General features: G+C 43.0%; 2 protein-coding genes across 2 annotated transcripts in view; both read right to left on the bottom strand.

Annotated features, from left to right (window-relative positions):
• LOC129475042 (zinc finger protein 674-like) overlaps nucleotides 1-27,858 on the bottom strand; it is a 981,285-nt gene that overhangs the window by 641,294 nt on the left and 312,133 nt on the right.
• CHST7 (carbohydrate sulfotransferase 7) overlaps nucleotides 22,336-27,858 on the bottom strand; it is a 219,747-nt gene continuing 214,224 nt past the window's right edge. The window contains exon 2 of the mRNA XM_055266905.2: nucleotides 22,336-22,398. The gene's annotated coding sequence lies outside the window, so the exon portion shown is untranslated. The remainder of the gene's footprint in view (nucleotides 22,399-27,858) is intronic.

Here is a 27,858-nt window from a genome sequence, read left to right as displayed (position 1 = left end):
TTTTTGTATTTTTAGTAGAGACAGAGTGTTGCTACGTTGGCCAGGCTGGTCTTGAACTCCTGACCTCAAGTGATCCACCTACCTCAGCCTCCCAAAGTGCTGGAATTACAGGCATGAACCATCGCACCCGGCCCTACAGTTTTCGTTTTGCAGGATGAAAATGTTCTGGAGATTGGATGCACAACAATGTGAATATATTTATCGCTACAGAACTATATCCTTGTAAAGAAATGATTAGGATAGTACATGTGGGTAGGTGTGGTGGCTCAGGCCTGTAATCACAACACTTTGGGAGGCCAAAGCAGAAGGATCACTTGAGCCCAGGAAGTCAAGACCACGCTGGACAACATAGTGAGGCGAGGTGGCTCACACTTGTAATTGCAGCACTTTGGGAGGCCAAGGTAGGTGGATCACAAGGTCAGGAGTTCGAGACCAGACAGGCCAATACAGTGAAACCCTGTTTCTACTGAAAATACAAAAATTAGCCGGGCGTGGTGGTGGGCACCTGTAGTCCCAGCTACTCGGGAGGCTGAGGCAGGAGAATTGCTTGAATCTGGGAAGCAGAGGGTTGCAGTGAGCCAAGATTGCACGACTGCACTCCAGCCTGGGTGACAGAGCAAGACTCAGTCTCAAATAGAGATAATAATCATAATTTTTTTTAATTAGCCAGGCATGGTAGTGCGTGCCTGTGGTCCCAGCTACTCAGGAGGCTGAGGCAGGAGGATACCTTGAGCCCAGGAGATCATGTGAGTCATGATCGTGTCACTACACTGCTGCACCTGGGTGACAGGGTGAGACCTTGTTTCAAAAAAAAAAAAAAAATAGTAAATTTTATGTTAAGTGTGTTTTACCAAAAAAAAAAAAAAAACTCTCCAGTTCAGCCTGGCCAACATGGTGAAACCCCATCTCTACTAAAAGTACAAAAATTAGCCAGGCGTGGTGGCGTGTGCTTGTAATCCCAGCTACTCAGGAGGCTGAGGCAGGAGAATCCCTTGAGCCAGGGAGGCAGAGGCTGCAGTGAGCCGAGATTGCACCACTCCAGTCTGGGTGACAGATCAAGACTCTGTCTCAAAAAAAAAAAAAAAAAAAAAAGAAGAAGAAGAAGAATTAGATTCCATTCCAGGCAATGTGGTGGAACAGGACGCAACATCAAATTAGTATAAATAATAATAATACCTCACATTTAAATGGCACTTTACAATTTACACAGTTTTATTGTGAAATACCTTACCTTGTTAAGTTCTCCTAGCAACTCGGATGGAGTGGGGTGGGTCTCTGTGTTCAAAGTAAGTGCATAGGCTATAGGAAGGGTGATTAGGAAAGTGGAGGATGAGTGGGCTAACAAGGCATAGAGAGACAAATGCTAGAATTGATGAGTGGATACAGAAGAAATGGAATAGAAAGATGCAAAACAACCAGCTCATGATCTACCTGATTCCTCTGTTTTTCCTTGGATGTGATAGGGGGTAACCATACTCTTGTGTATTCAAATGTTTCCTACTGTTTCCAGGCCCTGTTTTTCATAAGCTCTGTTCCAAGAAGCAGTACTGCTTCCTAGTCAAAGGTGCCAGTGTTCAAAGTTTGGCCCTGCCCCTTCCTGATTACGTGATCTTGGGCAGGTTACTATCTCTCGGCTTTAGTTCTCTATATGATAATAATAGTTCCTGCCACCTCTAAGCCTTCAATACGTATTTTCTCCATTCCATTTTCTCAGCCCTGTAACCTCAGGATCAAATGCTGCCTACTGACTGAAGTGACAAAGAATACCTATTTGAGGTTTTTCTTCTTTCAACTTGTCCTACCATAGTATTATCAGGAAGATCCCCCAATATCATCCCCCAATATCATTAATTAGGAAGAGAAATTGTTTGCAATATATAGGTTTCATGTTAAGTAAAACTTGTTGACGTCAAGGGTTTAGAAGAAAACAGTTTGACTTCAGTCAAACTGTTTTCTTCTAAAAGTCACTTTTCTTCTAAGTCACTTTTCAGAGGTGAGATGGAAACCTTGAGGTATGTTTCTGGCAAGTGATCTCCAACAATTTCTCTAAAGTATCTGATTAGAATAACTAGGGAGACATTATAGGTAATAAGGTAGATATTTTCCTTAATCCAACCCCTAGAATTTAAACCATATTGAGCACCAGGAAAATTTCGCTCTGCAATTTCCTGAGGCATTTTACTTGTTACATTGGGTACATTATAACCTGTTGAAGATGGTGGTTTTCAGTTCCTTCCATTTAATGAGTCTTTACATTCTAATTAAAACCTAAAGTGGAATTCCTCACTTCTTCTGTTTGTTAATGATATAAATTATCTTAGCTGCTATGAAAATAAAAGGACTTCCTTCATTTGGATTGCTCAAACACTGATACTCACTGCTCACTTGGAGGTATCTGGAAACATTATCTAAATGAGATTATTTTATCCAGAGAGAAAATTCTTAGCTTTAAAAGCTATTTAACTAAGATGGCTTGATATATTTTATGACTAACGCAACTGGGCCAACCTGTATCTTATGTTTAGTCAATGCAAAATGAAACAAAAATCTAGTGCCAACCAGATTAAATTGCAAAACATGCGCACAGTATTTTGGATCAGGAACTAAACTTGTGTGGTTAATGACTAATTTCCTACATCCTCTGAGGCATCTACATGCTTGGATTTTTTAGAATGACTGGGCTTCATTTGTCACAAACTTGCCTCTTGAAGCAAAGCACACAGTAGACCTCCAAAAACTAGGCTTTTAATCTAGAAATTCTACTTTTTAATTCTTCAAAAGGAAGAATTTCTTTGAGTCATTTCCAGGTCGCTGCAGAGCCAAAAGATACACAGAGCATATTCTGTAAGCGTGCACAGGCTGTCCGGAGCATTTATCATTTCTCATAGTAAGCTTTGTATCCTGCATGTTCTGGCTACCTAATTGGTTGGTAATAAATTACCCCAAAACTTCGAAGCTTACAATAACCATCTTATTATGTCCACTAATTTTATGGGTCAGGAATTCAGACAAAGCACAGTGGGAGTCCATTGTCTCTGCTCCACGATGTCTAGGGCCTCAGCTGGGAAGACTTGATGACTGGGGCGACTCAGCGGCTGGGGGCTGGAACCACAAGGAAGTATCTCCATTTACGTGTCTGAATGTTGGCTGGGACCTCAGCTGAGAGTGTTGACTAGAACTCCTCTATGCGACCTTTCCATATGGCCTGGACTGTCCCACAGCATGGTGGCCTCAGGATAATCCAACTTTTTACATGGTGAATTAGGGACTCAAAAGTCAAAGTCCCAGGGAAGAAGTCAGGAGCTGCCTTGCCTTTTCTGGCCTAGCTTTGGAAGTCATGCGGCATCATTTCTTCCTCTTTCTAGCGGCTACAAACCAGTCACAACCTTGTCCCAGTTCAAAGAAAAGGTGCATAAGCCACACTTCTCAATGGAAGAAGAATCAAAGAATTTGTGGACATATATTTATTTATTTATTTGAGACAGTCTTGCTCTGTCGCCCAGGCTGGAGTGCAAGGGCACGATCTTGGCTCACTGCAAGCTCTGCCTCCCAGGTTCAAGTGATTTTCCTGCCTCAGCCTCCCCAGTAGCTGGGATTACAGGTGCCCACCACCACACCCAGCTAATTTTTGTATTTTTAGTAGAGATGGGGTTTCACCATGTTGGCCAGGCTGATCTCAAACTCCTGGCCTCAAGTGTTCCACCTGCCTGGGCCTCCCAAAGTGCTGGGATTACAGGGGTGAGCCGCCGCACCCGGCCTGTGGACATGTTTTTAAATTGCCACAACATGTTAAGCTCTATGTGTTTATAGCTGCAAAGTTATATCATGATTCCCAAATAATAAATCAGACTGGACAAAAATGACAGAAAAAAAAAGAACTCCAATTTCAGAGGTGACTGAAAGAAACACTGTAGAATTGCTGTCAGAGAGTGAGCTTGGGGCCCTGCATTTAAGATTGATTCAGGAGGGCCGGGTGCGGTGGCCCATGCCTGTAATCCCAGTACTTTGGGAGGCCGAGGCCGGTGGATCGTCTGAGCTCAGGAGTTTGACACCAGCCTGGGCAACACGGTGAAACCCCATCTCTACTAAAATACAAGAAATTAGCTGGGTGTGGCAGTGTGCACTTGTAATCCCAGCTACTCAGGAGGCTGAGGCAGGAGAATCGCTTGAACCCAGGAGGCAGAGGCTGCAGTGGGCTGAGATTGCGCCACTGCACACCAGCCTGGGCGACAGAGCGAGACTCTGGCTCAAAAAAGAAAAAAAATGGATTCAGGCAAACCTATAAGAGCAGGAACTTAAGCGTTTTAAAGGAACATGAGGTCTCCAAATCGCTGTCTGTGGTTAACACTGTCATCCACCTCTCAGGTCTCCTCCCAAGGAGAAACTCGTTGTCCCAGTTGCTAGGACAGCTATAGGTAGGCAGCCTTCAGCTCTTGGCCCTTTCAGAGATTGCCTCAGTTGCAGAGCCGCCCTGTCCAAGGTGATGATGCGCCTCCTGGTGGCTCATACCCAGTGACTGATGGATGCGGGAATATAAGGCCTGGTCTTTTCGGCCCAGCCTTAGACAACTCTGAAGGGTCATTTTATCTCCATCGTTTCTCATGAGGCTGGTTGAGACTGTTGGGCCTATTTTGCAGCTTGACTTTTCTGTCTGACCTGTTCTCCATCCTTCCCTTTCCATTGCAGGTGCTGTCTGTAAGGATACGCTTTAATAAATATCTTGCGAACTAAGCTTCGTCTCAGTGTCTGCTTCTTAGGGACCCAAATGTGCGACATTATCTGGACTCCTGAATTTTACCTCCATGTTATCTCCTATCAACTTTGTCCTTGACTGGGCCCAGTGTCTTGAATGCTCATACATTTTCTGCCTAGTCAGGTTGTGCTAGCCTAAGGTTTGACACGGCTTTACTCTCCATTCAGCTTTTATTGCATGAATTGAGCTTAGAGTCCGGTCTGATCATCCAACCCATAATATGCTTTGGTATACACTTTGGGTGCTCAGTTTGGAACACAATGCTCACCAACATTAAGTGCTTATAGAAGACCAGTTCAGTAATTTAGGATAAGTTGACATGGAAGAAAAATAATCATAATGTTTTAGACACTTTACTTATTTTACTTTATTTTTTTCAGACATGGTCTTACTCCTATCGCCCAGGCTGGAGTGCAGTGGCATGATCATGGCTCACTGCAGCCTTGACCTCCCTGGCTGAGGTGATCCTTCTACCCTCAGCATCTCAAGTGTCTGGGAGTATAGGCGCCCACCACCACATCTGGTTAATTTTTTGTATGTTTAGTAGAGATGGGGTTTCACAATGTTGCCCAGGCTGGTCTCAAACTCTTGACCTCAAGTGATCCACCCGCCTCGGCCTCCCAAAGTGTTGAGATTATAGGCGTGAACCACTGTGCCCAGCCTGTTTTAGACACTTTAGGAATCACATAGCCATAGGATTGAGGAAAGTCAAGAATTTGGTTCAGATAGAAAGAGAGAACATACAGATGATGACTGATCTAAAGCATATAAAAAGAAGTTAGCAGGCCGGGCACGGTGGCTCACGCCTGTAATTCCAGCACTTTGGGAGGCCGAGGCGGGCAGATCACCTGAGGTCAGGAGTTCGAGACCAGCCTGCCCAACATGGCGAAACCCCGTCTCTAGTAAAAATACAAAAAATTAGCTGGGCATGGTGGTGGGCACCTGTAATCCCAGCTACTCGGGAGACTGAGGCAGGAGAATTGCTTGAACCCTGGAGGTGGAGGTTGAAGTGAGCTGAGATCGCACCACTGCACTCCAGCCTGGGCGACAAGAGTGAAACTCTGTCAAAAGAAAAAAAAAAAAAAGAAGAAGAAGAAAAGAAAAAGAAAAAAGAAAAAAAGAAGAAGTTAGCATGGTCAGATACACAGCTAGAAATCAGTAAATATTTTCCCATGACAGAGGAAGGTTTTTGATTCCAGATCCCCAAAACGACCTCACTAGTGGAAAAACAGCTGTAAATAACAAGTCTGAGTGAGGTAAGGTCACATCGAGCTTTTGAAAGCTCAGCAATTTGGTGACAGAGAACAGTTCAGACCCTTAGGCATGAGCACAGCCCTTATTTCCCACCCACGGCTCAACTAAACCAGCCTAGCCTGGGCCAGATGCTTTTCAGAGCTTAGAGCTGTGAGATTGGAATGCAAATCAGTGGCCCATTCATCTATCTGTGTCTTAGACCAGCCCTAGAGCTAATCCTGAAAGGATGTGCTGGGAGAGTAATGATTATATCAAGGTGATGTGCAAGAACGAAGACTGAGGTCACAAAATGCATTGCGGCCAGGGAGGGTGCCAAAGATTAGAGCCTTGCATCATGATTTTAGTAGATTGGTTGCATTAATGTTCCCAATTATTCACTCCTCCTCCTGTATCTGCACCCTTTGACATGTAACTTTGAAACTCCTTTGATCGAAGAGACAGAGTATATTTCTGTGCCCCTTGATTCTGAGGTTAGCCATGTGACTTTCTTTGGACAATGGGATGTTAGCAGATGTGACGCATGCAGAGGTGTTTTGTTTATTTATTTATTTTTTGAGTCAGAGACTTGCTCTCACTCAGGCTGGAGTGCTGTGGTGCGATCTCGGCTCACTACAACCTCCGCCTCCTGGGTTCAAGCAGTTTTCTTGCCTCAGCCTCCCCAGTAGCTGGGATTACAGGTGTGTGCCACCATGCCCAGCTAATTTTTGTATTTTTAATAGGGTTTTGCCATGTTGGCCAGGCTGGTCTCGAACTCCTGACCTCAGGTGATCAGCCTGCCTCAGCCTCCCAAAGTGCAGGGATTACAGGCGTGAGCCACCATGCCCCGCCATGCAGAGGTTTTAAAAAGCACTTACAGGTATACACTTCTGCTCTTCCTTTTCCGCCCTCACCATGAGAATATGCTCAGACTAGCCTGCCAGAGGATGAAATATATGTGGTGAATATATGAAAAATATGTGGAGCAGTCAAGTCACCCCAGTAGCAGCCAGCGCCATCTGAGATAAGTTGACAGCTAGCCAACCCCTAGACAATAGAGTGATCCTAGTGAAGACCAGAGATATTCCCCGATTTGAGTTTAGTCTAAATTGTTGAGCCACATATTTGTGAGCTAAATACATGCTTATGGTTATAAGCCACTGAATTTTGGTGTAATTTGATATGCAGCAATATTGCAGAAATAGATAACAGTCAAGACTGTGTACATTCTGAGGATGTGCACAGAGATGAAGAATAGGTAAGCAAAAGCAGTGTCAGAGTGTCAGAGTAATATTCATGGGGTATGCAGGGTAAAGCGTGCTTCCCCAGAGTGAAGCAAATGGTTCTGCCCTCTGCCCACACTCCATCTCCATTGCTATCCTTTCCACCCCTGTTTTTCAATAGTTATCCAGTATACATATTCTATATGTGTTTTCTTAGATTTATACCTAAGTATTTCATTTTTGGAGATAGCATAAATGATATTGTTTTAACTTCTATTTGTAATTATTTGTTACTAATATATAAAAAATGGAATTGATCTCTGTATGTTGGCCTTGTATTCAGTGACTTGTTAAACTCACTTATTAGTTTCATGTCATTTTGTGGATTCTTTGGGATTTTCTATGTAGATAAACATCACGTTGTCTTCATATAGGGAAAAGTCTCTTCTTTTCTTTCTAATCTGTATCCTTTTTTTAGTGCCTATTATAGTGGCTAGGACTTCCAGTACTGTCCCTCTTTGTAGACAACATGCCAAATAGTATATAATGATCACATGGCATTTATTCTTGGAATGCAAGACTGGTTCAATACTCAAAAATCAATCAACAAGGCCGGGTGTGGTGGCTGATGCATGTAATCCCAGCACTTTGGGAGGCCGACGCGGGTGGATCACCTGAGGTCAGGAGTTCAAGACCAGCCTGGCCAATATGATAAAACCCCATCTCTACAAAAACACAAAAATTAGCCAGGTATGATGGTGGGTGCCTGTAATCTCACCTACTCAGGAGGCAGAGGCTGGAGAATCGCTTGAACCCAGGGGGCGGAGGTTGCAGTGAGCCAAGATCGCACCATTGCACTCCAGCCTGGGTGACAGAGTGAGACTCTGTCTCAAAAACAAAACAAAACAAACAAAAAAATCAATCAACGAATTCCACTATATTAAAAAAGAATAAAAACCACACGACCACATCAATTGATGGAGAAAAAGCATTTGACAAATTCAACATCAATTTATTTAAAAAAAAAAACTCTCAGCAGGCCAGGCACAGTGGCTCACACCTGTAATCTCAGCAATTTGGGAGGCCGAGGAGGGCGAATCATGAGGTCAGGAATCCGGGACCAGCTTGGCCAACATGGTGAAACCCCGTCTCTACTAAAAACACAAAAAATTAGCCAGGCGTGCACCTGTAATCCCAGCTACTCGGGAGGCTGAGGCAGGAGAATTGCTTGAACCTGGGAGGCAGAGGTTGCAGTGAACTGTGATCATGCCACTGCATTCCAACCTGGGTGACAGAGTGAAACTCCATCTTGCAGGGCAGGGGGTGGTGGGGCAAGGGGAAACAAACAAACTCTCAACAAACTAGGAAGATAAGGGAATTTGCACAATCTGAAAAAGGCATGCACAAACAAACAAGCAAAAACCCTATAGATAACATCATACTTAATGGTGAAAGTCTGAATGCTTTCCCCTAAGATCTGGAATAGGCAAGAATGCCCACTCTCCCCACTGTACTTAGAATTGATATTTTTAGCCCAGGCGCGGTGGCTCACACCAGTAATCCCAGCACTTTGGGAGGCTGAGGTAGGCTGATCACTTGAGGCCAGGAGTTCGAGGCCAGCCTGGCCAACATGGTGAAACAGGGTTTCTCCATGTTGGTCAGGCTGGCCTCGAACTCCCGGCTTTAGGTGATCCACCCGCCTCGGCCTCCCAAAGTGCTGGGATTACAGGCATGAGCCACCGCCCCCGGCCATACGTAGCCTTTTCAGATTGGCTTCTTTCACTTAGTAATATACATTTCACTTAGTAATATACATTTAAGATTTCTTGTTTTTTGGTGGCTTGATAGTTCCTTTCTCTTTATTGCTGAATAATATTCTGTTCCCTGGATATACCATAGTTTATTTATCCATTTACCTACTGAAGGACATCTTGGTTGTTTCCAAGTTTTGGCAATAATGAATAAAGCTGCTATAAACATCTATGAGCAGGTTTTTGTGTGGCTACAGATGTTTACTTTCTAACCATTTGGCAAAATGTGCCTATAATTTGTATTTCTGTGTACTTCACAAGGAAATGTCTTTATATCATATTTTTGTTGTTTTATTAAAACATTTAAACAACTTTTTTAAATTGATAGATAAAATGATATGTGTTTATCATGTACACCATGATGTTTCAAAGTATATATACATTGTGGAATGACCAAATCTAGCTAATTAAAACATGTATTACCTCACATAGGTATCATTTTTATGGTGAGAACACTTAACATCCACTCTCTTAGCAATTTTCAAGAATACAATATCTTCTTATTAACTATAGTCACCATGCTGTACAGTAGATCTCTTGAACTTATTTCTCCCATGTAACTGAATTGAAGCATTTTAAAATGAGTGAATACATGAAAAGCACATATTGAAGCTTAATAATGCTGCCTGTTATGATTAAGTGATTTATATTCATCTCCTTCAAAAAAGGAAATTGTGTACCATCTATTTTTTCTTTTTTGAGACAGGGTCTCACTTTGTTGCCCAGCCTAGAGTGCAGTGGCACGATCACAGATCACTGCAGCCTGGACCTCCTGGGCTCAAAGCCTCCTGAGTAGCTGAGACCATGCCCAGCTAATTTTTTGTATAGAAGGGATTTTGCCATGTTGCCCAGGCTGGTCTCAAACTCCTGGGCTCAAATGATTTGCTTGCCTTGGCCTCCCAAAGTGCTGGGATTACAGGGGTGAGCCACCACGCCTGGCCATCTATTTTTAATTAACTAATTAATTAATTTTTTTTTTAGAGATGAGGTCTCACTCTGTTGCCCAGGCTGGAGTGCAGTGGTGCAATCATAGCTCACTACAGCCTTGAAATTCTGGCCTGTGGTTAGCTATTGCAGAAGCGATTCTCCAACCTCAGCCTCCCAAAGAGCTGGGATTACAGGCATGTGCCACCATGCCCAGCCTTAAGGGAAGGATGCCATTTAAATCAAGGGGCCTGACCAAGACCAAACATGGCAAATATAGAATTTTTTTACAATACATTTCTGTTAACAAAATAGTTCTACTTTTTATAAAGATAGATTATGGCACAAAGGCCTTATTCTGCCTTATCAGGTATTTCCATAAATATACTTTCCTTTACATGTGCTCCCAGGCTTTGCTTAAGGTGTTAAAGGTGCTAACATTTTAAAGTAACCAGCAAGCTTTATAAGCATTATCTCAATCACTATTTTTAGATCACCAGTAAGACTATTCAGACACTTACTTGACTCTTGTGGGCCAGGCTTGGACTTACCTTTCTTCTCCAGGCCTGTGCCCTTCATGTGTTTGAGAATGTGAGAGTGTATGTGTATTGGGGCTGTGGGGAGACAGCTCAGAGGAATACCAGACACTGGAGACTTGGAGGGGTGGGATGTGAGAGGTGGGTGAGGGATGAGAAATTAATGGGTGCATGTGCACTATTCGGGTGATGGCTACACTAGATGCCCAGACTTCACCACTACGCAACATATTCATGTAATGAAACTGCACTTATGCCCCCTAAATCTATACATATTTTTAAATTTTTTTTTAATAATAAAAAAGAAATGAAGATCTACTTGTCTTGGGTTTGGCTGCAGCTGTTGCATGCAGACATCTCCAACCCTGCCCAGCACTACTCCACGGTGCTCTAGCCTTTCCTCGAGTTAACTGTTAACCAAAAATAATACATCCAACATCCACCTTGAGAGTGCTGATGCCCACTCTCAAGGCCAAGGATGAATGACATCTTGTGAGCATTGTTCCTTCACTATGGTCCTCCTATGTGCTCCAGCAATGTCTTTTTTTTTTTTTTTTTTTTTTTTTTTTTTTTTTTTTTTTTTTTTTGAGACGGAGTCTCGCTCTGTCGCCCAGGCTGGAGTGCAGTGGCGCGATCTCGGCTCACTGCAAGCTCCGCCTCCCGGGTTCACGCCATTCTCCTGCCTCAGCCTCTCCGAGTAGCTGGGACTACAGGCGCCCGCCACCACGCCCGGCTAATTTTTTTGTATTTTTAGTAGAGACGGGGTTTCACCATGGTCTCGATCTCCTGACCTCGTGATCCGCCCGCCTCGGCCTCCCAAAGTGCTGGGATTACAAGCGTGAGCCACCGCGCCCGGCCTTTTTTTTTTTTTTTTTTTTGAGATGGAGTTTCGCTCCTGTTGCCCAGGCTGGAGTGCAATGGTGCAATCTTGCCTCACTGCAAACTCTGCCTCCCGGATTCAAGCGATTCTCCTGCCCCAGCCTCCCGAGTAGCTGGGATTACAGGCATGTGCCATCATGCCCGGCTAATTTTGTATTTTTAGTAGAGATGGGATTTCTCCATGTTGGTCAGGCTAGTCTCGAACTCCTAACCTCAGGTGATCCGCCCGCCTCGGCCTCCCAAACTGCTGGGATTACAGGCATGAGCCACTGCGCCTGGACTTACTAATGTCTTATTTACCCAAGTAAATGAGCTTTCTGGGGTAGGAATTGCTGTACATAAGGGAATTGTCTATGGAACTCAAGTTACTCCTTTTAATGCCAATTTTTTTCTTCAAAATTTAACCCTTTTAATAGAAAAAAAAACTTGAAATAGATTGTAAAATCATTGCCTTCTTTTAAGATGGCTAATAAATATAATTTAGCCCTTCTTTGGTATGCCATAGTTCCATGGGTACCAAGATGTGTGGGACAATTTGCCCTATGGCCCACCCTGGAGTGCTTTATACTAGTTCTAACAGCTATGGTTTTAACGTAACATTTGTTTTCCCCCTTATATAAAAGTATTATGGGTCAGGTGTGGTGGCTCATGCTTGTAATCTCAGCACTTTTGGAGGCTGAGGCGGGCAGATGGCTTGAGGTCAGGGGTTTGAGACCAGCCTGGGCAACATGAGGAAACCCCCATCCCTACAAACAACAACAACAACAACAACAAAAACACAAAAACAAAACCAAAAATTTAGCCAGGCGTGGTGGCATGCACCTGTAGTTCCAGCTACTTGAGGGGCTGAAGCGAGAAGACCGCTTGAGCTTAGGAGGTCAAGACTGCAATGAGCCACATTCGTGCACTCCAGCCTGGGTGACAAAGTGAGACCCTGTCTCAAAAAAAAAAAAGTATTATGTCCTTATTATAGGAAATTTGGAAAGTCATAAAAAGGGTGAAGGAAAATTGCTCTTTTAGGCCTAGAAACATTTTGGTGCATTTTCTTTCAGTCTTTTAAAAGCCTTATGTGAGCCTGTTTTTTCTCTATAGCTTATTTATTCAATTTAGTTGCAATCTCTTACATCTTACCTAAATGGTTCTGTCTCCTCTCTCTCTTTTAGCCAGTTAGTCATCCCTTCTCACTGCCTCTAGGGTCACTTGGCCTGCTACCTCCTCCCTTCTATAATCTGTGACTTCTAAATTGTGAGCTGAGGGAACAAGTTTACCGTGATCATTCAACTGTAAGTAAAGGTAACAACGGACAGGCTCTGCAGGAAAGCCTGAAGCTCACATGACCAGAGTCAGATTTGTGGGCTTTGAGATGGCTGCTCTAGCCAATCAGCAGACATTTTTGTTTTCCTGCCCCATCCCACATGTGTGAGATTCTCAGAACGTCTATTCTCACTTTTCTTTTGAGACAGGGTCTCGCTCTGTCACCCAGGCTGGAGAGCAGTGGCATGATCCTCCCACATCAGTCTTTCGAGTAGCTGGGACCAAAGGTACAAGCCACCACACTCAGCTAATTTTTTTTAATCTTTTATAAAGATAGGATCTCACTGTGTCGCAGTCTGGTCTCGAACTCCTGGCTCAAGCAATCCTCCAGCCTTGGCCTTCTAAAGTGCTGGGATCACAGGCATGTGACACCACGCCTGGCCTACTCTCACTTTAATCGTGTTGATGTTATTCTGCAAGTGTAGAATGAGTACATATTCAATCAGACTTTAAATATCTTGAGGGTAGGGACTCTCCATCTTCTAACAATACCTTGTATTATGCTCTACACAGCAGGTATTCCAGAAATGATTTTTGAATAGCATTCAATGAGATATTCCCAGTCTCATTCCAGAATCCATTTTACCTATATCCTTTACCTTTACCGAAGTTTAGACTTTTAATCTGAATAAGGTTAAAACTGACTCAAGGAGTGATTGTGGGGGACATTTCTGAGCAAAAAGATTTTCACCCAACTGCTGACCACACCTCCTAGCTTTCATTTGGGCAAATTATTCCTCTCCTACCCTCACACTCTCAGTGTGAAGCATATGACCTACACCTGAAGAAAATCAGCATCACCTTCTCCCAGCCACAGTGATTGGTTCAGAGTTGGGCACTTGACCCACGCTAGCCCTGTTACTGTGAACTTCAAGAATTCTGGGGATGCTGGGATAAAGATGCTTGCTCCTTTTTGCTGGGTGTGAAATGGAAGGATATCATCCCAGGAGTTCCTGGCAGCCACCTTCCAGCATGAGATGGCCTCTTATGAATGGGTCAACAGACAGATGAGAGCAGAGTTGTACTGAGAGATGGAAGACAGGGCTTGATTGTATATCTTTGAGCTCTGTATTCCCATGTGCAACCATGGCCAAAGCCAAATTTACCAATGGCCAGCTAAGTTACTGTGATGGTTAATATTAGGTGTCAACTTGATTGGATAGAAGGGTAGCTAGATAGCTGGTATTGTTTCTGGGTGTGTCTGTGAGGCTGTTGCCAGAGGAAATTGACATTTGAGTCAGTGGGCTGGGAGAGGAAGACCTATCCTCGATGTGGGTGGACACCATCCCATTGGCTGCTAGCACAGCTAGAACGAAGCAGGTGGAAGAAAGTGGGATAAACTGGCTTGCTGAGTCTTCCGGCTTCCTTCTTTTTCCTGTGCTGGATGCTTCCTTCTGCTCCTCCTGCCCTTGGACATCAGACTCCAGGTTCTTTGGCCTTTGGACTCTGGGACTTGGACCAGTGGCTTGCTGGGGACTCTCAGGCCTTCAGCCTCCGACTGGGGGCTGCACTGTCGGCTTCCCTTGTTTTGAGGTTTTTGGACTCACACTGAGCCACTACCGGCTTCTCTCTTTCCTCAGCTTGCAGACGGCCTGTCACGGGACTTTGCCTTGTGATCGCATGAGCCAGTTCTCCTTAATAAAGTCTCTTTCATATATACATATGTCCTATTGGCTCTGTCCCTCTGGAAAACCCTGACTAAACAGTTACTGTGGCAGGCTGGGTCCCTCAGAGACTGACACTGAGATGGAGTTTGGGATGCAAAGTGTTTATAAGGAAGGGATCAATACCTGTGAAAGAAGGATGACACAGCATTGGGCCGAGCGATGCTGAGCGATGCCGAACGATGCTGAAGCAGGTCTGATGAAGCCTTAGCCAGTCCAGCAGGGAGCTCTGGAAGTATTTTCAGTCAGAGTTGTCTCAAGGTGGGTGTTTATAGTTCTGCCTCACACAGTCATTGGATGTGGGTTGTACAGAGAGGGTATGACTTCAAGGGAGATGGCTCTCCCCACCAGAGGCAGCCCCAGAAGAAACTGACAAACTGGAGCTGGAGCTATCTGGCGACTGCAGTCCCTGCAGCTGTGCAGCAAGTCCTTCCTTTGAGGCGGATCCCGGTGGTGCATCTCTGTGTCTAGTGCTGTTACGAAGGATTATTATCATTATTATTATATTATGCTAAACAAGTTTGAGCTGAGTTTCCTGGCACTTGAAGCCACAAAAGTTCAAACTAATACAGTAATTATTTTCATAGCCAAATTCCCACTGTGATTTGACAATGAGACTTTAGCTATCAAGTTCTCTCAGAACTGCCAAGAAGGTTTGTTTCTCGAAAGAAATGGACATTTGCAGTTATCCACTGAAAACGCTGGGCCTACAGGAGAATTAAGAAAATTAGTGTAGGCTGGGCCAGGTGGCTCACACCTATAATCCCAGCACTTTGCGAGGCTGAGGCAGGTTAATCACCTGAGGTCAGGAGTTCGAGACCAGCATGACCAACATGGTGAAACCCTGTTTCTACTAAAAATACAAAAATTAGCCAGCTGTGTTGGTGCATGCCTGTAATCCCAGCTACTCAGGAGGCTGAGGCAGGAGAATAGCTTAAACCCGGGAGGCGGAGGCTGCACTGAGCCGAGATCACGCCACTGTACTCCAGTCTGGGTGATAGAGTGAGACTGTCTCAAAGGAAGGAAAGGAAGGAAGGAAGGAAGGAAGGAAGGAAGGAAGGAAGGAAGGAAGGAAGGAAGGAAGGAAAGCAAAGCAAAGCAGGGTATTCTGCTGATAGCCTGTAGCATATTTCAAGAACACTGCTTTAACGTATAGGGAAGATTTTGATATTGAAGATGTGTTTAAACACTGAAATGATTTACTAATGTAGTAAATATGTACTGAATGTCTACTATGTCCTTTATGTATGTTAAGTCATTTAGCCTTCATTAAATAGTGAGATAGGTACTATTATCCCCATTTTACATATGAAGACAGTGAGGCACAAAGAAAGTAAATAATGTATCTAGGGTCATACAGACAGTTCATGGTAGAGCCCAGGCTTAAACCCAAGCAGTCTGGCTTTAAAGCTTGTGCTCTTAACCATTATGCCACAGCTTCTTTAAAATAATTTTACTAATTTCTTTAAAAGGTCTGCTGTCTCGATTACAGGCGTGAGACCCCCCGACGCCTGGTCTCACTGTCATGATCTCCAGGCTGGATTGCAGTGGTACCATCTCAGCTCACTGCCACCTCCACTTCCTGGGCTCAAGCTATCCTCCTGCGTTGGCCACCCAAGAAGCTGGGACTACAGGCATGCACCACCACACCCAGCTAATTTTTGTATTTTTTGTGGAGACGGGGCTTTGCCACGTTGGCCAGGCTGGTCTTGAACTCTTGGACTCAAGCGATCCTCCTGTCTTGGCCTCCTAAAGTGCTGGGCTTACAGGTGTGAGCCACCAAGCCTGGCCACATTTCTAAATTCATATTAAAGCAGATTATAAAGAAGAGTGCCTAAGGAAGAACATCATCTATATTTAATCTCTAGGCATGGGGATAATAATGTTTTCATTTAATAAATATATATTGAGCATGTAAACCAAATAGCATCTGAGACAGGTCTCAATCCATTTAGAAGTTTATTTTACCAAGGTTAAGGACATGCCCAGAGGAGAGGAAACAGAGAATCACGGAAATAGTCTGTGGTCTGTGCCTTTCTCCAAAGATGATTTTGAGGGCTTCAGTTTTTAAAGGGAAAAGCAGGCTGGAGGGGAAAGAGGGAGGAGGGTATGATCATTCACATGTTGCAAGAGAAAAGGAGCAGGTAGGGGAAGAGTCAATTATGTATTCGTCTCTCACTCAGTAAATCACTGTACATAAGATAAGGTGAACATAGAGTAGCTACCTGCAGAGGTATTTAACCTTTTATCTGTAGCTATCAGCTTAGGAACAAAGGGAAAGGCAGCTTCTGGCATGACTCAGCTTTCAGCTTCATTTTTTCCTTTTGGCAGTGAATTGGTGTCCTGCGTTTTTATTTTCCTTTCACAAGCCACTAGAATCTGCCAAGCTCTTTGTGGGGTAAACAAGACAGATAATATTTGTGATCTCAAAGCTTAATGTTAATGTAATGGGAGAGACACAAACACACAAATAAGCCAAACCAAGATAGCAGCAGATTGTGAACACTGCTGAGAAAGAATTAAACAGAGCGCTGTAGTAGTAACTGGCAGGGGAAGAGGCGCATTGAGATAGGGTCGACAGGAAAGGTCTCTTTGTGACAGTGATGTGTAAACTGAAACTTGAAGGCTAAGAAGGACCCAGCAGAGAGGCAGGCAGAGAGATAGGGTGGTAAGATATTTTCAGCCAAGGGAACAGCACGTGCAAAGTCCCTGATACAAGTTCCCACACAAGAAAAACATTGCCCCTACTATTTTTCTCTGCTACTTAAAAACAGTACAACAGAGCAACACTAAACTGCTACCCACAGGTATCCATTCCACTTCCGTTGTTTGATTTCATTCATTAGCAGATAATGATGTTTTATACTTATAACTATAAAGCCTGTGCAAACAAGTAGAAGAGGTTAATCTCAACACAATGATATGATCTGGTCAGATTGACCATCAGCGCTGCCTCTCACACTCATCTTCTAAGCGATGCTGTTACTGGAAAGGGATCCTGATCCAGACTCCAAGAGAGGGTTCTTGGATCTTGCGTGAGAAAGAATTCAGGGTGAGTCCATAGAGTAAAGTGAAGCCAACTCTATTAAGATGCTAAGGCAGATGGGTCACTTGAGGTCAGGAGTTCGAGACCAGCCTGGCCAACATGGTGAAACCCTGTCTCTAATAAAAATACAAAAATTAGCCGAGTGTGGTGGTGAGTGCCTGTAATCCCAGCTACTGGAGAGGCTAAGGCAGGAGAATTACTTGAACCCAGGAGGCAGAGGTTGCAGTGAGCCGAGATGGTGCCATTGCACTCCAGCCTAGGCAACAAGAGTGAAACTGTCTTAAAAAAAAAAAAAAAGAAAAGAAAAAGAAAGAAAGAAAGAAAAGGAATAAAGAATGGCTACTTCATTGGCAGAGGAGAGGCTTGAGCTACTCAACTAAGGATACTTATTGTTACTTCTTGATTATATGCTAAACAAGGGGTAGATTATTCCAGAGTTTTATGAGAAAGGGGTGGGCAATTCCCAGAGCTGAGGGTTCCTCCCCTTTTTAGACCACGTAGGGTAACTTCTGGATGTTGCCATGGCATCTATAAACTGTCATGGCTTTGGTGAGAGTGTCTTTTAGCATGCTAATATATTATAATTAGCATATAATGAGCAGTGAGAACAACCAGAAGTCACTTTTGTTGCCATCTTGGTTTTGGTGGGACTTTGCCAGCTTCTTTACCTCATGCTGTTTTATCAGCAAGGTCTTTATGACCCATATCTTGTGCCAATCTCCTGTCATCCTGTGACTAAGAATGCCTTAACCTCCTTAACAAACCCAAAGATGCTTTAGTTAAGGCATTCTTTTTTTTTTTTAAGATGGAGTTTCACTCTTGTCACCCAGGCCGGAATGCAATGGCACGATCTCGGCTCACTGCAACCTCTACCTCCTGGGTTCAGGCGATTCTCCTGCCTCAGCCTCCTGAGTAGCTGGGACTACAGGCATGCACCACCATGCCTGGCTAATTTTGTATTTTTAGTAGAGATGTGGTTTCACCATGTTGGCGAGGCTGGTCTCGAACTCCTGACCTCAGGTGATCCGCCTGCCTCAGCCTCCCAAAGTGCTAGGATTACAGGCGTGAGCCACTGTGCCTGGCCCATTCTTAATTAAGAATGCCTTAATGCAGCCCAGTATGGCTCAGCCTTATTTTACCCAGCCCCTATTCAAGATGGAGTTGCTCTGGTTCAAATACCTCTGACAATGCCATCAATCTCTTCATCGCCCCAGTCAGAACCAGAGGACCCAGCCAATCCCCAAATGATCACTGACTTCTCCCAACTCAGTCTCTCATCCATCTCCATTGTCATTAATTCAGTTCTATTCCTCTTACTTATTTCCTTCTGAATTATAAAATGTTACTTCCTAGCTGGTGTAGTGGACTGTAGAGATGGCCACAAATAATTGCAGCTCCTTCCATCAAGAAATGGAATTGGCTGGGTGCGGTGGCTAACGCCTGTAATCCCAGCACTTTGGAAGGCCGAGGCAGGCGGATCACAATCAATCCTGATCAATCCTGATCACATGAGGTCAGGAGGTCGAGACCAGCCTGACCAACATGGTGAAACCCCATCTCTACTAAAAATACAAAAATTAGCTGGGCGTGGTGGTGTGCCTATAGTTCCAGCTACTAGGGAGGCTAAGGCAGGAGAATCACTTGAACCCGGGAAGCGGAGGTTGCAGTGAGCCGAGATGGCGCCACTGCTGCACTCCAGCCTGGGTAACAGAGCAAGACTCCATCAGAAAGAAAGAAAAAGAAAGAAAGGAAGAAAGAAGAAAGAAAGAAAGAAGAAAGAAAGAAAGAAAGAAAGAAAGAAAGAAAGAAAGAAAGAAAGAAAGAAAGAAAGAAAGAGAGAGAAGAAAGAAAGGAAAGAAAGAAAGAAAGGAAAGAAGGAAGGAAGGAAGGAAGGAAGGAAGGAAGGAAGGAAGGAAGGAAGGAAAGAAAAAATAAAAGAAATGGAATCTCTTTTTCCAATCCTTGAATCTGGGCTGGCTTTGAGACTTGCTTTGCAGTGGAAGCAACATTGTGTGAGTTCCAAGCATGAGGCTCAAGAGGCCTTGTGTTCTTTCTACCTTGTTCTGGGAAGTCCTACCACCACTGCCACATGGGCAAACCCAGAACAGCCTGCTGGATGATGAGAGACCATGTGAAACAGAGATGCTCCATCTCATCTGAGCCATCCTAGACCAGCCCACCCTCAGCTGACCTGGCCACCGGCAGCAAATACATGAGTGAGCCCAGCCAAGATCAGCCAAGCTTGGCCCAGATCAGCAGAATTGCACAGCTGAGCCCAGTCCAAATTGCCAAACCACAAAATTGTGAGGTAAATAAATATGTGTGTGTGTTTGTGTTTTGTAAGCTACTAAATTTTGGGGGTAGTTCCTTTCTCAGCAAAAGCTAACTGATAAAATTGGTTTCCCATCTTCTAGTTTTGGCCCCACTACAATTGAGCCTCGCCATTGCCACTGTGATGGTCTTTCTAAAGCACCACTCAATCACAATACTCCCCCAACATTTTCCCATTGCCTCTATGTAAAACCCAAACTTCTCAGTTGTACTTCCTCTTTCACCAAACAGCCACAGGCTGTAACAAGTTCCTGCCATTCCCTGGGCCTACGGTGTATTCTTTCACCTCCATGCTTTTGTGAATGCTTGCTATGTGCTGAATTGTGTTTCTCCAGAATTAATGTGCTTAAGCCCAACCCCTAGTACCTCAGAATGTGACTATATTTGAAGATAGAGTCTTTGAAGAGGTGACTAAATTAAAAAGAGGCAATTATAGGACACACACACACACACACACACATACACACAGGGATGGCCATGTGAGGACACAGTAAGAAGGTGATCATCAGGCCGGGCGTGGTGGCTCATGCCTGTAATCCCAGCACTTTGAGAGGCTGAAGAGGGTGAATCACTTGAAGTCAGGAGTTCAAGACCAGCCTGGCCAACATGGTGAAACCCTGTCTCTACTAAAAATACAAAAATTAGCCAGGCGTGGTGGCAGGCGCCTATAATCCTAGCTACTCAGGAGGCTGAAGCAGAAGAATCGCTTGAACCTGGAGGGCAGAGGTTGCAGTGAGCTGAAATCACGCCACTGCACTCTAGCCTGGGCAATAGAATGAGACTCAGTCTCAAAAAAAAAAAAAAAAAAAAAAAAGGTGATCATCTGCAAGCCAAGGAGAGAGGCCTCAGAAGAAACCAAACCTGTCAACACCTTGATCTTGGACTTCCAGCCTGCAGAACTGAGAGAAAACACTGTTATTTAAGCCACACGGTCTTTGGTATTTGGTTATGGCAGCCTGAGCTGCCATGTTTTCTTTCTACTGGGAAGTCCCTTCAAACTTTAGTACATCCACACTTGCTACTTCCTCACCTCGCTAATTATGACTTGTCCTTCACACTGAACTCACCACCTTGGGGAAGCCTTCTATTACTCTCTTTAGGCTGGTTAAGTGTCCCTGGTCTGTGATTCCTTCCCTGTGAAAGAGCACTTATCTAGATGCTTCAATTTTTTTTTATTGTGGTAAGAACACTTAACATGAGATCTGTCCTCTTAACAAAATTTTAAGTGAACAATACAGTATTGTTAACTATAGGCACAATGCTGTACAGCAGATCTCTAGAACTTCTTCAACTCACATAACTGAAACCTTCTATCTGTTGAATAGCAATTTTTCCCTACCCCCATCTCGTGGCAACAGTCATTCTACTGTCTGCTTCTGTGTTTGACTACTTTATATACCTCATACAAATGATGTCTTGCAGTATTTGTCTTTATATGATTGGCTTATTTCACTTAGCACAATGTCCTCAAGTTTCACCCCATGTTGTCGCATATGGCAGGATTTCCTTCTTTTTTAAGGCTGAATAGTATTTCGTTGTGTATATATACCATGTTTTCTTTATCCACTCATCTTTCAATGGATATTTAGGCTGTTTCCATATCTTGGTTATTGTGAATAATGCTATAGTGAACATGGGAGTGCAGACATCTCTTTGAGATCTTGATTTCAATTCTTTTGAATAAATACCCAGGAGTAGGAATGCTGGATCATATGGTATTTCTATTTTTAATTTTTTGAGGAACCTCCATACTGTTTTCTATAGTGGCTTCACCATTTTACATTCCCCACCAATGGTGTACAAGTTTCCCTTTTCTCCATATTCTCACCAACACTTACCTTTATTTTTTTGGTACTAGCCACCCTAACCAGTGTGAGGTAATATCTCACTTTGGTTTTGATTTACATTTCCTTGATGATTAATGATGTTGAGCATCTTTTCATATATGTGTTGGCCATTCGTATATCTTCTTTGGAAAAAATGTCTATTCAGGTCCTTTGCCCATTTTTTAATAGGTTTATTTAGGCTTTTTTTTGCTATTGAGTTGTATAAGTTAATTGTACATTTTGGATATTAACCCCTTATCAGATATATGGTTTTCAAATATTTTCTCCCATTCTATCGGTTGCCTTTTCATTTTATTTATTGGTTTCTTTGCTGTGTAGATGCTTTCTAGTCTGATATAGTCCCACTTATTTATTTTTGCTTTTGTTGCCTGTGCTCTTGGTGTCATATCCAAAAAATTATTGCCAAGACCAATGTCAAGTGGCATCAGTAACTTTAATGGAACAGGTAACAGCCCTATAGGTAGACTAATTCTTACTTTGGAATGGAATATGTTACTCATGCCCTGAGTTGCATTATCCTTAATAAGTTTTAATAATATCTTTAATAAGAATTGTTTGAGGAAGTTATATTGCTGTATCAGTTACAAGTAAGATTGGCTGCATAGAACAACGCTTTTCTCCCAACAAATAACAAAACAGCATTTTTCTCTCCCATTTCTCTCAGGTAAAGGAAATCTGGAGGTAGGCTGTCCACAAATGGTATGGTATCTTTGGGTTGTCATTGAGCATTCAGTCTTATGTTTTCATCCTACCATACTCAGCACATAGCTTTCATTTTCAAGGTCACATCATGATCCAGATTGGCTGGTGGTGCTTCAGCCATCAAGTCTGTTTTGCAGGCTGGAAAGAAGAAAAAAAGGGGAAGGACAAAAGGTCATACATTGTTAAAGATCCTAGCTGGGAGACCTGCCCAGAGCTTCCACTCACATTTCACTGAATGGATCTTAGTCCGTGGCCATACTTTGCTATAAGGGAGTCTGGGAAATTTAGTGTTTTATTTTTGTTTTTTAGCTGGACACATTGACTAGGTTTTATCTTTTTTTTTTTTTTTTTTTTTTTAAGATGGAGTCTTGCTCTGTTACCCAGGCTGGAGTGCAATGGCACAATTTTGGCTCACTGCAACCTCCGCCTCCCAGGTTCAAGTGATTCTCCTGCCTCAGCATCCTGAGTAGCTGGGATTACAGGTGCCTGCCACCACACCCGGCTAATTTTTGTATTTTTAGTAGAGATGGGGTTTCGCCATGCTGGCCAGGCTAGTCTTGAACTCCTGACCTCAGGTGATCCACCTGCCTTGGCCTCCCAAAGTGCTGGGATTACAGGTGTGACCCACTGCGCCTGGCCTAGGTTTTAGTTACTAAAGAAGAAAGGGATAGAAGAAAAGGATATTGGAGGGTGACTAGTTGTCTCTGCCTCAGCCACAGATAAGTGGCTCATATTAAAACTACTACTGCCAAGATGAATTTGTAGGAACTGAAGTATAAATGCTGTACAAAGCTGATTGGCATAAAGCTCGTAATATTTTGTTCAGCAGAAGGGAAGAGAATATTCTCTTTTCATTGAGGTTAAATTACATGTAACCCAAAACCAACCACTTTAAAGTATACAATTTGGTGGCATTTAGTACATTCACAATGTTGTACAACAGTCACCTCTATCTAGATCTAAAACATTTTCATTATCCCAAAAGGAAACTTTAAACCTGTTAAATGCTTGCCCTCCATTACCCCTTCCCTCTCACCCCTAGTAACCACCAATCTGTGTTCTGTCTCTATGGATTTGCCTATTCTGGATATTTCATATAAATGGAATCATGTGTCTGGTTTCTTTCACTTGGCATAGTGTTTTTGAGGTTCATCCACATTATAGCGTTCCTTTTTATGGCTGAATATGGGAGGAGAATCCCCTTAGCAGACGCAGTACCATCCTCCATGGCACATTCGAAACAAAGGCTCCAGCAAAAATCGGTTGCCTTATAATCGGGTGTAATGCTCCTGATTAGTCTCGTGGAGGTACAGCTTTGCACTTGCCTGCCCACTCCCTTCTTCATAGCTACTGGATCCTTAATTTTCTTTGAAGCAGCAGTATGCCCTGCCAGGCAATGTCTTGCAACTGCACCAAGCCAATTGTGACAAACTGTTCCCCATTTTTCCAGCCTCTCTTGCAGCCAGAGGTGGCCACTTAATCAAGCTCTGGGCAATGAGATCCAAACAGAAGTTGGCTGAGCCTCAGGGAGATAGGGCTGGGGAAGCTTTCACTTTCCTGATAAAAGGAGAGAGGCTGCAGGGCCCTTCCCACTTTTTCCTGCTCTAAACCTCTACCTGATGTTTTTAGTTGCAGTGTCTCTTTCTCAATCCTAACAGCTTGGCATGTCAGGATTGCATCCTTGAGTCGTGTTACATCCTTGAGTCACTGAGCTGGTGGTTTCCTACTGAGAGAATGCCTGTTATATGAGCAAGATAAAGTCCTACTCACTTCAGTCTTTGGGAGCAGGTTTTCTGCCACTTACAGCAAAAGCATTTCTAATAAACCTTAAGAGTTACTTTTAAGTGATCAATTTTCCCATACATGGCAGAGGCAAAAGTTTGCAGTTGCCATGGGAAGAGGATGATCAGAAGGAACTCCTAAGGTTACTGTAGCTAACCCTGAATAGGGTCTGAGGTAGCATTTTTCTAACATGGCTACTGAATCCTAAACATACAGTCTGTGTGGGTCTGTACAGACATGAAGGCAAGGGTGCCTGGGTCTTCTCCGTGTCTTTCTGCCTCTCTTGCTTTAAGATAAGGATTATCTATTTATGTTTATGGTATTCAACACATCCACGAAGGTTCCCCAGGGGCTGTTCGACCTTGCCTGTCATCGACTCACAGAGTGGTGCACTGCAGTGGGAGCTTGGATGGAAGCCCAAATCTGGAAGATGCTAAAAGGAGCTAAAAAATGCAATTCCTACATTTTGCTTTCTGTAGTGAGACAGAAACAGGCAGATAGAAGGGACAATCCTGAACTGTTAATAAAACCTTTAGGGAGTATCTTGAATTCACAATAGGCTCTTCTCGATTTTAAAACATCTTGCTAATAAGGGCATTCTCTCCTGCATTTGCTGAAATATTTTCAGATGAATTTAAGATAATTAAAAAGGAATCTGGAGGTTTCCCAAGGTTTTGCTTAAATGACTCACATTTAGAGGAATCTCAATGTGTATAATGAGAAACATAAAACAAAACTGTAAGTGCCTAGAAATGACTTTGTTTTTGTTCTAGAGAATCTGAACTAAGACTATATTTTGAAATTGAGTTGGGAGGGATATTTGGTTTTTGGAAATAGAATAAAAAATGAACAGCTCTGGTTTGGAGATAATAAAGCAGCTGACAAAAATAACCCCTTTATATTTAAAAGTAGCTTTTATTTAATTTGAAACGTGTTACAGGGTTACTATAGCATTAAATATATTTAAATCTTTAAATATATTTAATTAAAGATATTTAATTAAATATCATTAAACATTAAAGATATTTAATTAAATATCATTAAACATTAGAGATATTTAATTAAATATCATTAAACATTAGAGATATTTAAATCTTTCCAGTTTCCCAGGACTGAATTGAATTTTAACTGTACATATTTACCAACATAGATGAACTAAGTGAATGTTGCCAGCTGATATTCCACAGAAACAGAGCAACAAAAGTAAGAAAGAGGCAGAAAATACTAAGAAAAAAAGCAAATAATGATTAAGAGATATGAATTCTAAATAAAGTAGATGACCAAGAATCCACATGGGGTACCTTGACAAAATATAGAACGCACAAAATGACTTCCAATTAAATTGCATTATAAGTATATAGCTAAATTTTTTAAAATATATCCTCTGCTATATTTATACTTTATAATAAATGTACTTATTTATTTTGTTGAAATAATTTATTCTTTCAACAAATATTTTTGAACATCTTCTATGTACCAGGCATTATGCTCAATGCATTTTTTAAGCTAGAGCTAAACAAATAAAACAACAGCAAAAAATACAACAGAAGACACTCCATCCCTGCCTCCAAAGAGCTTAATATAAAGTGGGTATATCAATAAATAATCTGATAATATGATACAATGTGGGAAATGTCATGTTAAAAGTAAACAGGAGGGCTTGTTTACTTTATAGGTGTGGCGGTGGCTCACGCCTGTAATCCCAGCACTTTGGGTGGCCAAGATGGGTGGATCACTTGAGCCCAGGAGTTCGAGACCAGTCTGACCAACATGGCAAGACCCCGTCTCCATTAAAAATACAAAAAAAAAAAAAAAAATTGGCCAGGCGTGGTGACGCACACCTGTAGTCCCAGTCACTAGGGAGGTTGAGGCAGAAGAATACCTTGAACCCAGGAGGGGAGGTTGCAGTGAGCCGAGATCGTGCCACTGTACTCCAGCCTGGGTGACAGAAGATTTTGTCTAAAAAAAAAGAGTAAACATGAGCAATTAGGAGAAAATATAGGAAACATCCCAAATCCAGATGAAGGAGGCTTCTTGGAGTAGGTAGCATCTGAATTGGGCTTTGAACAACTAGCAGCAGCTGCCAAGTCAAAATGATTGGTAAGGCAAGAGGTGGAGCATATGCACAGCCCAAAGGTGTAAGGTATCTTGATGCATTTAGGGAAGAGTGAGGAGGGGAGGTGGCAGGGGGTGAATCACAAATATGTTATTAGTCAGGATAGGCTACTTTACACTGTGGTAACAACCGTGAAGTAAAATAAAAATTATCTCCCAGACTGCATGTCATGTCACACACAGGCTTTTCCACCTTATAATTTACCATCTCAGCCTGAGGCTTTAGGACTTACTGCAGCAGGTGGAGAGAACACATGCATCTGCTCTTAAATACTTTTGCCCAGAAATGACATTCACCACTTCTACTCTCACTTCGTTGGCCAAAGCAAGTCATAAGGTCACCTCAAACGTCAAAGAGGTGAAAAATGCAATCAATGCAATCCATCTGTTTTGCAAGAAGGGAATCAAAAATATTAGGAACCACCAGCAAAGTCTACCATAGGCCATGTGTACCACGCTTTGGAATTATGATTTTATCTTCAAGTGCAGGAACAAATGCAAGCAGAGGCCAAACAAACACAAGGAATTCAGGGTCAGCCTTACAACTGGTTGCCCTCTGACTCTATACTTCAAGTCTCCAAAGGCTGGAGTATCAGTCAGGGTCCACAGGAAAACAGGCCACTACATGTTCCCATAGCGGAGGTTAAGATAAGGAATTGTTTACATAGGTAATGCAGAAATGAGACAGCAAAAAGGCAACTGTGAGAGAACCCAGAGATAGTAACTACAAGAAGCAGCTACTATCCCTAAACTTGGAAAAACAACAGGGAAGAGGCAGGATTACCAGAACCTGGCGGTACAGAACAAAGGCCCTGCAGAATAGATATGAGGTCCTCTTAGGAGGCCTGGTTGCAGCAGATGAGGTGCTGCCAATGGGAGGCACTTGTGGGAGAGTGGAAGACAGCCAGAGGGGAGAAGCTTCCTTCCTGGTGTTTTTTTTTTTTTTCTTGAGACTGAGTCTTCCTCTGTCACCAAGGCTGGAGTACAGTGGCGCAACTTTGGCTCACTGCAACCTCTGCCTCCTGAGTTCAAGCGATTCTCATCCCTCAGCCTCCTGAGTAGCTGGGAATACAGATGCGGCCAACACACCCGGCTAATTTTCCTATTTTTAGTAGAGGTGAGGTTTCACCATGTAGGCCAGGCTGGTCTCAAACTCCTGACCTCAAGTGATCCGCTCGCCTTGGCCTCCCAAAGTGTTGGGATTACAGGCGTGAGCCACCATGCCCCGCCAATGCTAGTGTTTATGCCCATATATTTCATAGCATCCTGTGGGTGTGCCTGAATTTAAGGTTTCAGTTTTCCTCATCTGCCACATTTCAGGGTAACTGAACCCAGGACATAGCTCTTGGGGACTTCTTGAGGCCTTAACCACCATCTTAAACTGATATAAAATTGTAGCATGTCCAAGGGTAAGCAGAGGGTTTGTTAACACATGACAGAGTGAAATTATTTAAATTAACTTACAGTAATATTTATTTTTCTTGTACAATTATTTGAATTTAACACACGTACAGATTCATACGACCATCACTACAATCAGAATATAGAATGGTTCCATCATCCCCAAACTTCCCTTGTGTTATCCCTTTATAGTTATACCCTCCCCCTCCCACTAAGCCCCAGACACTACTGATCCATTCTCTGTAACTATACTTTCATCTTTTCAAGAATGTCATAAAATGGAATAATATAGTGTGCAAC

Source organism: Symphalangus syndactylus, chromosome X (genome assembly GCF_028878055.3).
Source record: "Symphalangus syndactylus isolate Jambi chromosome X, NHGRI_mSymSyn1-v2.1_pri, whole genome shotgun sequence".
In the NCBI taxonomy this organism is placed as follows: Eukaryota; Metazoa; Chordata; class Mammalia; order Primates; family Hylobatidae; genus Symphalangus; species Symphalangus syndactylus.
This window is presented reverse-complemented; position numbering and strand designations above follow the sequence as displayed.